The 9,036-nt window shown below is 38.7% G+C and overlaps 1 long non-coding RNA gene across 1 annotated transcript; it reads right to left on the bottom strand.

Moving 5' to 3' along the window:
• Positions 1 to 467: 467 nt before the first annotated feature.
• Positions 468 to 5,439, bottom strand: LOC145791042 (uncharacterized). Its single transcript, XR_014330688.1, has 3 exons — positions 3,188 to 5,439; positions 2,550 to 2,621; positions 468 to 860 (listed from the first exon to the last, which is right to left on the bottom strand). It is a non-coding gene; the product is annotated as an uncharacterized LOC145791042 (long non-coding RNA).
• Between the last annotated feature and the right edge of the window lie 3,597 nt (positions 5,440 to 9,036).

Genomic DNA, 9,036 nt, shown 5'->3' with positions numbered 1-9,036 from the left:
TCATTATTGATTAGAAACCCCAAATAATTGATGTCACATAATATTCCGAAAATATTGAATTTACTCAAATGGTGCTGCTTATTATCCCCAATAAATAAATGGAAAATACTTTGGACCCCCACCACCCCCCACTGATTTTTGATTGGATGAAAACTTTTTTTTTTACCTTGCCCTCACAACCCCCCACGTGGAGGTGGGAGGGCCTGGGGTCACCTCCCACTGGGGGTCCCCAGGGCTCTAAATAAATATATGCATAACCAGTAAAAGAATAAACAAGTAAATCATATATATATATATATGTATGTATAACAATGCATTTTCATTATTTTGTATGTGCAAAAAACCTTGGTAGACTGAAAGTAAAAGTATGGGACTTATTCATAAAACAAATGAGACTGAAAGCAAAAGTATGGGACTCATTCATAAAACAAATGAGTCCCATTTTTTTTCACAATCTCTTTCCTTTTATGACAAAATCCAAGATCCAAACACCACACAATTAAATAATACCAGGTAGAATCCGATTAAGAGGATGATCTTAGCTATTTGATCAGCACATTATAAATTTGATTGTTGAAAAGGAGTTTGCTCTATTGGTTGCAATATTTCAATTGTAGTGATCTTCTCCTCTGAGCAGAACTGGACTTACAGACTTGTTATATAGAGAACCTGAAATGGATTTTGTTTTTTGCATTATGCATGCTCTGGATTGAGTGCTAAGGCCTCCTGGTAAATCATATCCTTTATCTACTCTTCGCCCAAGGCTTGTTCAAAATCAAAGGAGAATGGCTCTAGGCAGACTGGTTCATCAGCTGCGTCATATAATCTTGCAAGGTAAGGATGGGCTAATGCTTCCTCAACTGCAGCCATAAAATGTTTTTTGCATTTAAAAATAAGCAAACTAAGGTTAAAATCAAAAATAAAGTCACAAATGTGATGTGTAAAACTTTTGACATGCAATTGAACATTTGAATCCACATGTAAAGTGTTATATAGACCTTATGACAGTGTTGTAATGAATTTCATACTGATTGTAACTAATTTAGTCAACACATATATAATGACAAAATATATCTAAAAAAAATAGGGCTTCTTAAAAATTTTGAAAACCAATTATGTTGCCCTCTACGAACAAGTCCAAATTATTCATTTGCACAAAGCTTTTTGCATGTTCATATTTTGACACCTGTAACTTCTCTGTTTGAATATTGGAATCAGAGTTCACACTCTGATTGATAACTGCTGTCGAAGGTACCTTTTGTTTTGTTAATTTAAACATCAATGACAAGTAGCTGATTGCAACTTGTGTATCAACCGCCAACTATAGGCTATGTTTCTGCACATTGAGTGAAGACTTCCACATACATATATGAGTTTTTAACTTGACCAAGAAAACTGTTCCTCATCTACTTCATTGAGTTGACATTGTCAAGGAGATCAACCACTTCCATATGGTTTATTTTCTTAACTAAAATGCTTTCTAGGATGCTTTTTGACATTACAAGGAAGAATCACTTTGATATCATCATTTCATAGTTCCTCCTAACTCATCCCTCCAACCAAAACTAATAAGTAATATTATTTGGTAAATCCACGAAGCAAGCACCAAGTCTTATTAACAAATGGTCAATAACAAACTGTGACCGCTATTCTTACCAAATGTTGTTCATAAATCAACAATTAGCCAAAGATATCCAGAGATGCATATGAACCCTAATCTTACCAAACGTTGTTCACAAATCAACAATTAGCTAAAGATATCCAAAGATGCAAAACTAACAAAAAAGGATCATGTCCATTTTCATCAATTAGACATCAATCATGACATCTGCTCTTTGGTTTGGCTTGCTCCACCCTTAATTTTTCTGTCTTCTTTTTCTCATTAGTTGGTTATATATTATGTGCCATATTATTTTCTTTTTCTATTCTTTGCTAACCCAGCTTTGTTAGGATATGAGGAGGATGGATTAATTTGATGGGCCTTTGGTTATGGTTGCTAGGGGAAGGGTCAGGAAGAGAGTGTCTGGTTTTGTTTTGAAGGGTCCTTTGTTCTTTACCTTTTTAGAGGAGAGAGTAGAAAACCAGAGTCCAGAGTTTTTTTAATAATTAATTACCCAAAGGTCCTTTTTGAAGTGAGGCGAGTAGGACATTTTTGGTTCAGTTAGTTGAGATTATCTGTGGTTCCACTAGCTGTGCAGTTGTTCCATTTTCCTGTTGGTAGTTGTCATTTTAGGAAATCAAACCGTTTCATGCCTTCACAAAAGAAGAGAAAACAATTTCACTCCAAAAATTAGAACACCATAGAGAAAACAATTGTTGATTGCACATCCACCATCACAATCAAAGCACATACTGATGTAAGAAATTCAAGGACGTGAGATTCATTCATAGCATCTGTTACACTTTTCGTCAAGGCTTGACCAAATAAAAAATATTTCGAAGCAACATATACATTAAATACAGTAAATAAACAGTTTTGCTTCAACCAACCACTTTAATATTTTTTTTTTTTTTGATTACTCTTTCCAAAAAACAAAAAAGAAACCAACTGCTTTAACATTGTCCAAGCTTATGGTGCCACTTTTGTTTGGTTCCAATAGCATAGACTGCCCCTTCAAAGCCTGCCAAATAACATGAGGAAAAAATAAATAAAAAATTGGGAAACGAACTATTAGAATGTTTACAACAAGAAAATAACATGTCAAATGGAAAACACAAATTGAATAGAAAACAAAACAAATGCAAATTAAGCATCACCAGACAAATAATGTCAAAACATGACTTCAAGGGAGCATAATTTCCGATGGTCATTAGAACTACATCTCACGATCCAACTGGGGGTATTTTTGCAATCAGATTACTTTAATATATATTTTGAAGTAAGGGACAAAAACTGCAAATTTTCTATTTCTATTTTCATAGGCATATTAGCAAACATGTGGTGTGCATAATTTACACATGCATTGAGGAAACAAAATGATAAAAATCTCTCTCTTTTATTTCATATGTATTAGTAAATTTCGTAGGATAATCATTTCAGAAACACATAATATAGAAAAAGGATCAAAGCAATCCATGAAAATTTAACAAAGACTATCAAAATCCAATTACCCAAATAAGGCTGGTAAACTTTTTGTTCATTGAGACATATTGACAAACACTTGGTGTGTATCTATTTAACATAAACCTAGGAATGAAAACTGTGTGGGTGAAAATCTGACCACACTATAATCTTAGTATCCAGCTGGAGAGCATCGGCAGAATAGATGGCACCTGACTAACCTGCAACAGAAAGAGAAGACTCCGGTGGTGATTCACCACCCGGGGGTACTCCGACGATCAAATCAGTACTCAATATCTCTCAAAGATAATTAATAGTGCTAAACTCACTAGCTTGAGCATAAAAAGACATACCTTAGACCCATGGAGGTGCCTCTCTTTTATAGCCAACTCAATCCTAGTCCCAATGGAAGCCTAACTCCAATGGACTCATGATTATTGCTAATCTTGGACTCCTAATAGGATCAGGATAAGCTCTCTAAGAGTCTCATCTTTACCCAAACTAAAGTCTCCTCCCATTCTAGGACTCTTGTTCTTTATCTACTTATCTCGTATTCCAGTATTCTCGTTGATAACCTCGGCCTAACCGAGATCATCTCGGCATCATGACCAGGACATGTGGCACCTCGGCTGGCATTTCGATGACACCTCGGCCACGTGTTGTCATTCAAAAATTATATCCCCACAACTGCCCCCTAGGTTCTATTACCTCGGCATCCTGAGGTGATGGAACCTATATCATTCCCTCCATTTAGCACGTCGGTTGAGCTTGCTTCATCATCTATTGCCGAAGTTAGAACTCGTTGGCTCAATATGATCGAGACCTATAATCTGCTTTCATCAATACTTTGGAACCAACAACCAAGTTCGTCCAAGTTTTTCAACTGAAACCGTCCTCCTAGCCGAGGTATTTGTTTCATTAAATCAAAAACTCCAAGTGTTTTACCACTTCCCTGTACTTTTGCCACTGTTCTTGGCCCTATACTTCTTGTATTCTTTATGCTCTTGATAGACCATCTCTGTTCTTGATTCTGAAACTCGTTCTTGTTTCTATTTTTTGTGTCTTTTCTAGATTCGTGTCTTCAATTTTGTTTTCATAGACTTAGGTTTGGGATTTGTTTGTAGAACCCACAATTTAGGAAAAACTGAAACGAACTTCCTCTAGATCCATACAAACCCTTACCAAAGTGTACTTTTAGGTTTCTGGCCGAGGTCCTTTAAACCTTCCAAAAATACTTCTTCTTGAAATCCGATATCTCCATTTAAGCCGACATCATAGGTATGTGGAAACATAGGGTAAACACCCCCTCCAAACTAGAATTCTTTAGACAAGAGTTTGAAATCCCAGCCGACGTCCATCTGAGGTTGGCTGGGGATGATGACTCCATCATGCCTACTGATGACTCCATGCCTTTCCTTGTGTTAACCTTCATGGAGTGTGGACTTCGGCTCCTACTCAACATCCTTTTCCGTGAAATACTTCATTATTACAAGTTGAACCCAATGCAACTTTCCATCAATTCCTATCGAACCATCAATGGTATCATAGCCTTAGCCACAAACAAGAAAACGCTAGGATCACATTAGCCGACATCCAGTATTGCTACACTATGTGTGGCCTCAAAAAAGACACCGGCTATGTTTACTACCTCAAGCCGAGGTCCACTAAATACAAAATTGTTACCGACCTTCCTGACTCCAATAAGGGAGCTGGGGACAATTATTTCATTACTTTGGTGAACTGAGAGTTCGCCCCAGATGAAGACCTCCATCTCTTCTCTCTCCTTCGATCAGTTTTTGTAGAGGGCAATGGTAAGAGCCCTGCATTCATACCTACTTGTTTTAAAGTTTTTCATACTTTATCTATTTCTTAATGTTTGTTTTTCTTGCTGCTGTTCCTAAGCCACCAAAGAACTTTCGCCAATCCTTCATTCCCAGCAAGGATTTGAAGAAACTCTTGAACCTGCCAGTCCATAAACGAACGGTGCCTCTGTTTCTCAATTTTATTCCAACATAAAAGTCAGTTCTGCCCGACGTCCCTAGAAGGAAGAAGAAAAGCCTTTCTCCACCATCTGCCACAACTCCACAAACCGCATCCACATCTCGGACAGACCAAGGGTCAACCTCTGATCCAGCTGAGCAACCGTCAACCTCGGCTCCATACTTGATTCCAATATCCCAACGCCGTCATCGACGCCGAACAGTTTCTACTGCCGAGATGGGTCGCCCAAAACCAATGGCAAAAGATCTCTTGGCCAGCATCACTTCCGATGTTGATGCACAACCAACACAAACCCTGCCTCCTCCAAAGCCAAAACGAATCAAAAAGGCTCAGCCAAAGGCAAAGGTGCCTCAGATTGATTCTGAGGATACCTGGCCAACTTCCAAATCGGCTTCGGTGAGAAAACTGCCTCTGTTCCTGCGAAGAGGTCCGCCGAAACGCTTCCATCCGATTCTACCAAATCCAAAAGGTCGAGGTCATCTTCTGCAACGACCTCGGGGTCTAAAAAGCCTGCTGCCCCCTAGGCCCCAAAATTACCTTGGAAGATAAGCCAGTCATGGCCAACGATAGCGCCAAGGACATCAATGTTGGCGTAGCCCTCAGTACTGCTCTGCTTCTCCCTGGTGATCTTGATCGAAACGCCGGGTTGAGTGAGTATGAAAATTACGCTCTGATGCTTCAACGTTCTGTTCATGTAAGTGTCTTTCATCTGCCACTTTTTTCCTTCTTTCTCATACTTAGAAATTTTCTAATAACTTCTGTTTTGTTCAATTTCAGGCCATCCATCATGCCCATTCTTTCTCTGTTCAATCTTTTGAAAATCGAGAGAAGTTGGCTGAGATGAAGAGGGAGTTCTCTGCTCTTCAAAAAACCAACAAGAGTTTACAATCAAAGATGAAAAAGTTGGAGGACCAAGCCGAGGCTGCAATCAAAGCCCAAACTGACGTCGAAGAGAAGGCTGAATCTGCCGAAGCCATCAGAAAGGTTTCCGAGTCCCAAAGAAAAGAGGCCGAGGAGAAGATGGCCCAAGTCGAAAAAAAGCTTCAAGAAGCCTTGGCCACCAAAGAGGCTGAAATCAAAGATGCCGACGATAAGGCATATGCTCAAGGTATGGCCGACGTCATAAAATTCAAGTGAAGCAGGCATGCAACAAGGGTTTCACCCTTGGTTGGATGTCTCTCCTAAAGAAGCTTAATGTCCCCGAGGACTCACCCTTCAGAAATGCGAACCTCATTCCACTTCCATTCCCTCTAGCCCCAACTCCAACTCTAGCTCAATCTGACAGTGACTCTGAATCTGAGGAGGAGATTTTGGTGAGGAAGCCAAAATATGCTACTGGGGTCAAGTCCCCTCCTCAGAATGAGCAAGTCCTAGACTTGACTCAAGATGAGGAATGTGATGAGGTTCCCAAAGACGCTGTTCCTGAGAAGGCATCAGCCGACGTCACCATTGCCGATAGGAGCCTTGATGAAACTTTGCAAGAAATTGATGCTGAGCTTGCGGCAGAAAAGGCAACCGAGGTGGCTTCTCAACAGCCTTCCGAGGTCCAAACCCAACCAGTTGCTGATGTTGAGGAATCTTAATTTCTATGTCTTTTCTTTTGTACTTTGTTTTTCTTTGTTTTTGAAACAATTTAAGCCCTCCGTATGGCCGATATGCCCTCTCTTTGTTGAATGCTAATACAACTTTCCTTCACTGAGTTCTTGTACCTTTGTCTTCTTTTGACTGCTTTTGCGTGATTCTATACTTAGAATATTCTGCATGTCTTTAACATACTCTTCCTTCTTTGTGCAATCTTCCTGGGGTGACACACCTCGGATAGACAAACTTCTCGGTTTAACTTAACTTGTAAACTTTTAACAAGTGTTGAACATCATACTAGTTTAACTCAACTTGTAAATTGTTACAAATTTCAACAAGTGTTTAAACAATAATCTGGATTTAACTTCAACTTGTAAATTGCTACGAATTTCAACAAGTGTTAAACAATGATCTCGGTTTAACTTCAACTTGTAAATTGTCCACAAATTTCAACAAGTGTTAAACAATGATCTCGGTTTATCTTCAACTTGTAAATTGTCCACAAATTTTAACAAGTGTTAAACAATGATTTCGGTTTAACTTAACTTGTAAATTATCCACAAATTTCAACAAGTGTTAAACAATGATCTCGGTTTAACTTCAACTTGTAAATTGTCCACAAATTTCAACAAGTGTTAAACAATGATCTCGGTTTAACTTAACTTGTAAATTGTCCACAAATTTCAACAAGTGTTAAACAATGATTTCGGTTTAACTTCAACTTGTAAATTGTCCACAAATTTCAACAAGTGTTAAACAATGATCTTGGTTTAACTTAACTTGTAAATTGTCTACAAATTTTAACAAGTGTTAAATAATGATCTCGGTTTAACTTCAACTTGTAAATTGTCCACAAATTTCAACAAGTGTTAAACAATGATTTCGGTTTAACTTCAACTTGTAAATTGTCCACAAATTTCAACAAGTGTTAAACAATGATCTCGGTTTAACTTAACTTGTAAATTGTCCACAAATTTTAACAAGTGTTAAACAATGATTTCGGTTTAATTTCAACTTGTAAATTTTCCACAAATTTCAACAAGTGTTAAACAATGATTTCGGTTTAACTTCAACTTGTAAATTTTCCACAAATTTCAACTAGTGTTAAACAGCTTTGTCTTCTCTCTATCCCCTAATGTGAACCTGAGTTCCACTTGGGTTCTCATTATTTATGCATTCCAAAAACAACATTATGTATCTTTATCAGTCACAAGTGTTGAAGAATCTTGCTAAAATTTTATTTATGACGTCGGCAAAAAATAAGTCAAATCTCAATGATAGAAAAATTTCAGGTTACAAGTGTTCCAGGGTCTTGGCAACTCTTTGCCCTCATTATCTTCAAGCCGATATGCCCTATTGCCTAGCACCGAGATGATTCTGTAGGATCCTTCCCAATTTGGGCCAAGTTTGCCTTCTCTGGGATCCTTCTTGTTGCCAACGACTTTTCTTAAGACGAGGTCACCAATCTGAAATTCCCTTGGGTTAACCTTCTTGTTATAAGCTCTAGCAAGCTATTGCTGGTATGTTGTGAGCTAAATTGCAGCTTTCTCTCTTTGTTCTTCTAGAAGATCTAGATCTCAGGCTAAGAGTACATCATTAGTCCCGTTCTCTACCCCCTGGGTTCTGATCTCAGGGATACCGACCTCAAGTGGAATGACTGCTTCTTTTCCATAAGCCATGGCAAAAGGGGATTCCCCTGTTGATCTTCTCGGCGTAGTCCGATATGCCCAGAGTACACTGGGTAGTTCATCTACCCACTTTCCTTTTGCTGCCTACAGCCTCTTCTTTATCCCATCCAAAATTACTTTGTTGGATGCTTCTGCTTGTCCATTGCTTTGTGGAAAGCTTGGGGTTGAAAAGTAGTTCTTGATCTTGAACTTTGCACAGAAGTTCTTGATTAGTTTACTGTCAAATTGAGTTCCATTGTTTGCAACAATTGCTCTTGGAATCCCAAACCTGGTGATAATGTTTTTCCAAATGAAGTTCTTCACGTCCACATCTCAGATCTTGGCAAGAGGTTCAGCTTCTATCCATTTAGTGAAGTAGTCCGTTGCTACCAGCAAGTACTTCCTTTGTCTAGTTGCTTGGGGTAATTGCCCAACGAGATCCATACCCCATTGGGTAAATGGCCAAGGACTGGATACAGGATTCAGGTCAGCAGCTGGCTGGTGTATCAAATGTGCAAACCTTTGGCATTGTTCACACTTCTTCACGTAGGCTTTTGCATCTTTTTGCATGTAAGGCCACCAATACCTCTGGGTAATGGCCCTGTGAGCTAGTGATCTGCCCCCAGCGTGGCTTCCACAAATTCCTTCATGGATTTCATATAAAAAATCTTCAACCTGCAAAGGGTGTACACACCTTAAAAGGGGTCTAGTGAAGGATCTTCTGTG

The sequence above is a fragment of the Camellia sinensis genome, chromosome 5, assembly GCF_055761805.1.
Source record: "Camellia sinensis isolate YWXY chromosome 5, ASM5576180v1, whole genome shotgun sequence".
NCBI classification, from domain to species: Eukaryota; Viridiplantae; Streptophyta; class Magnoliopsida; order Ericales; family Theaceae; genus Camellia; species Camellia sinensis.
The sequence above is the reverse complement of the archived record's forward strand: the minus strand, read 5'-3'. Positions and strand labels throughout refer to the sequence as shown.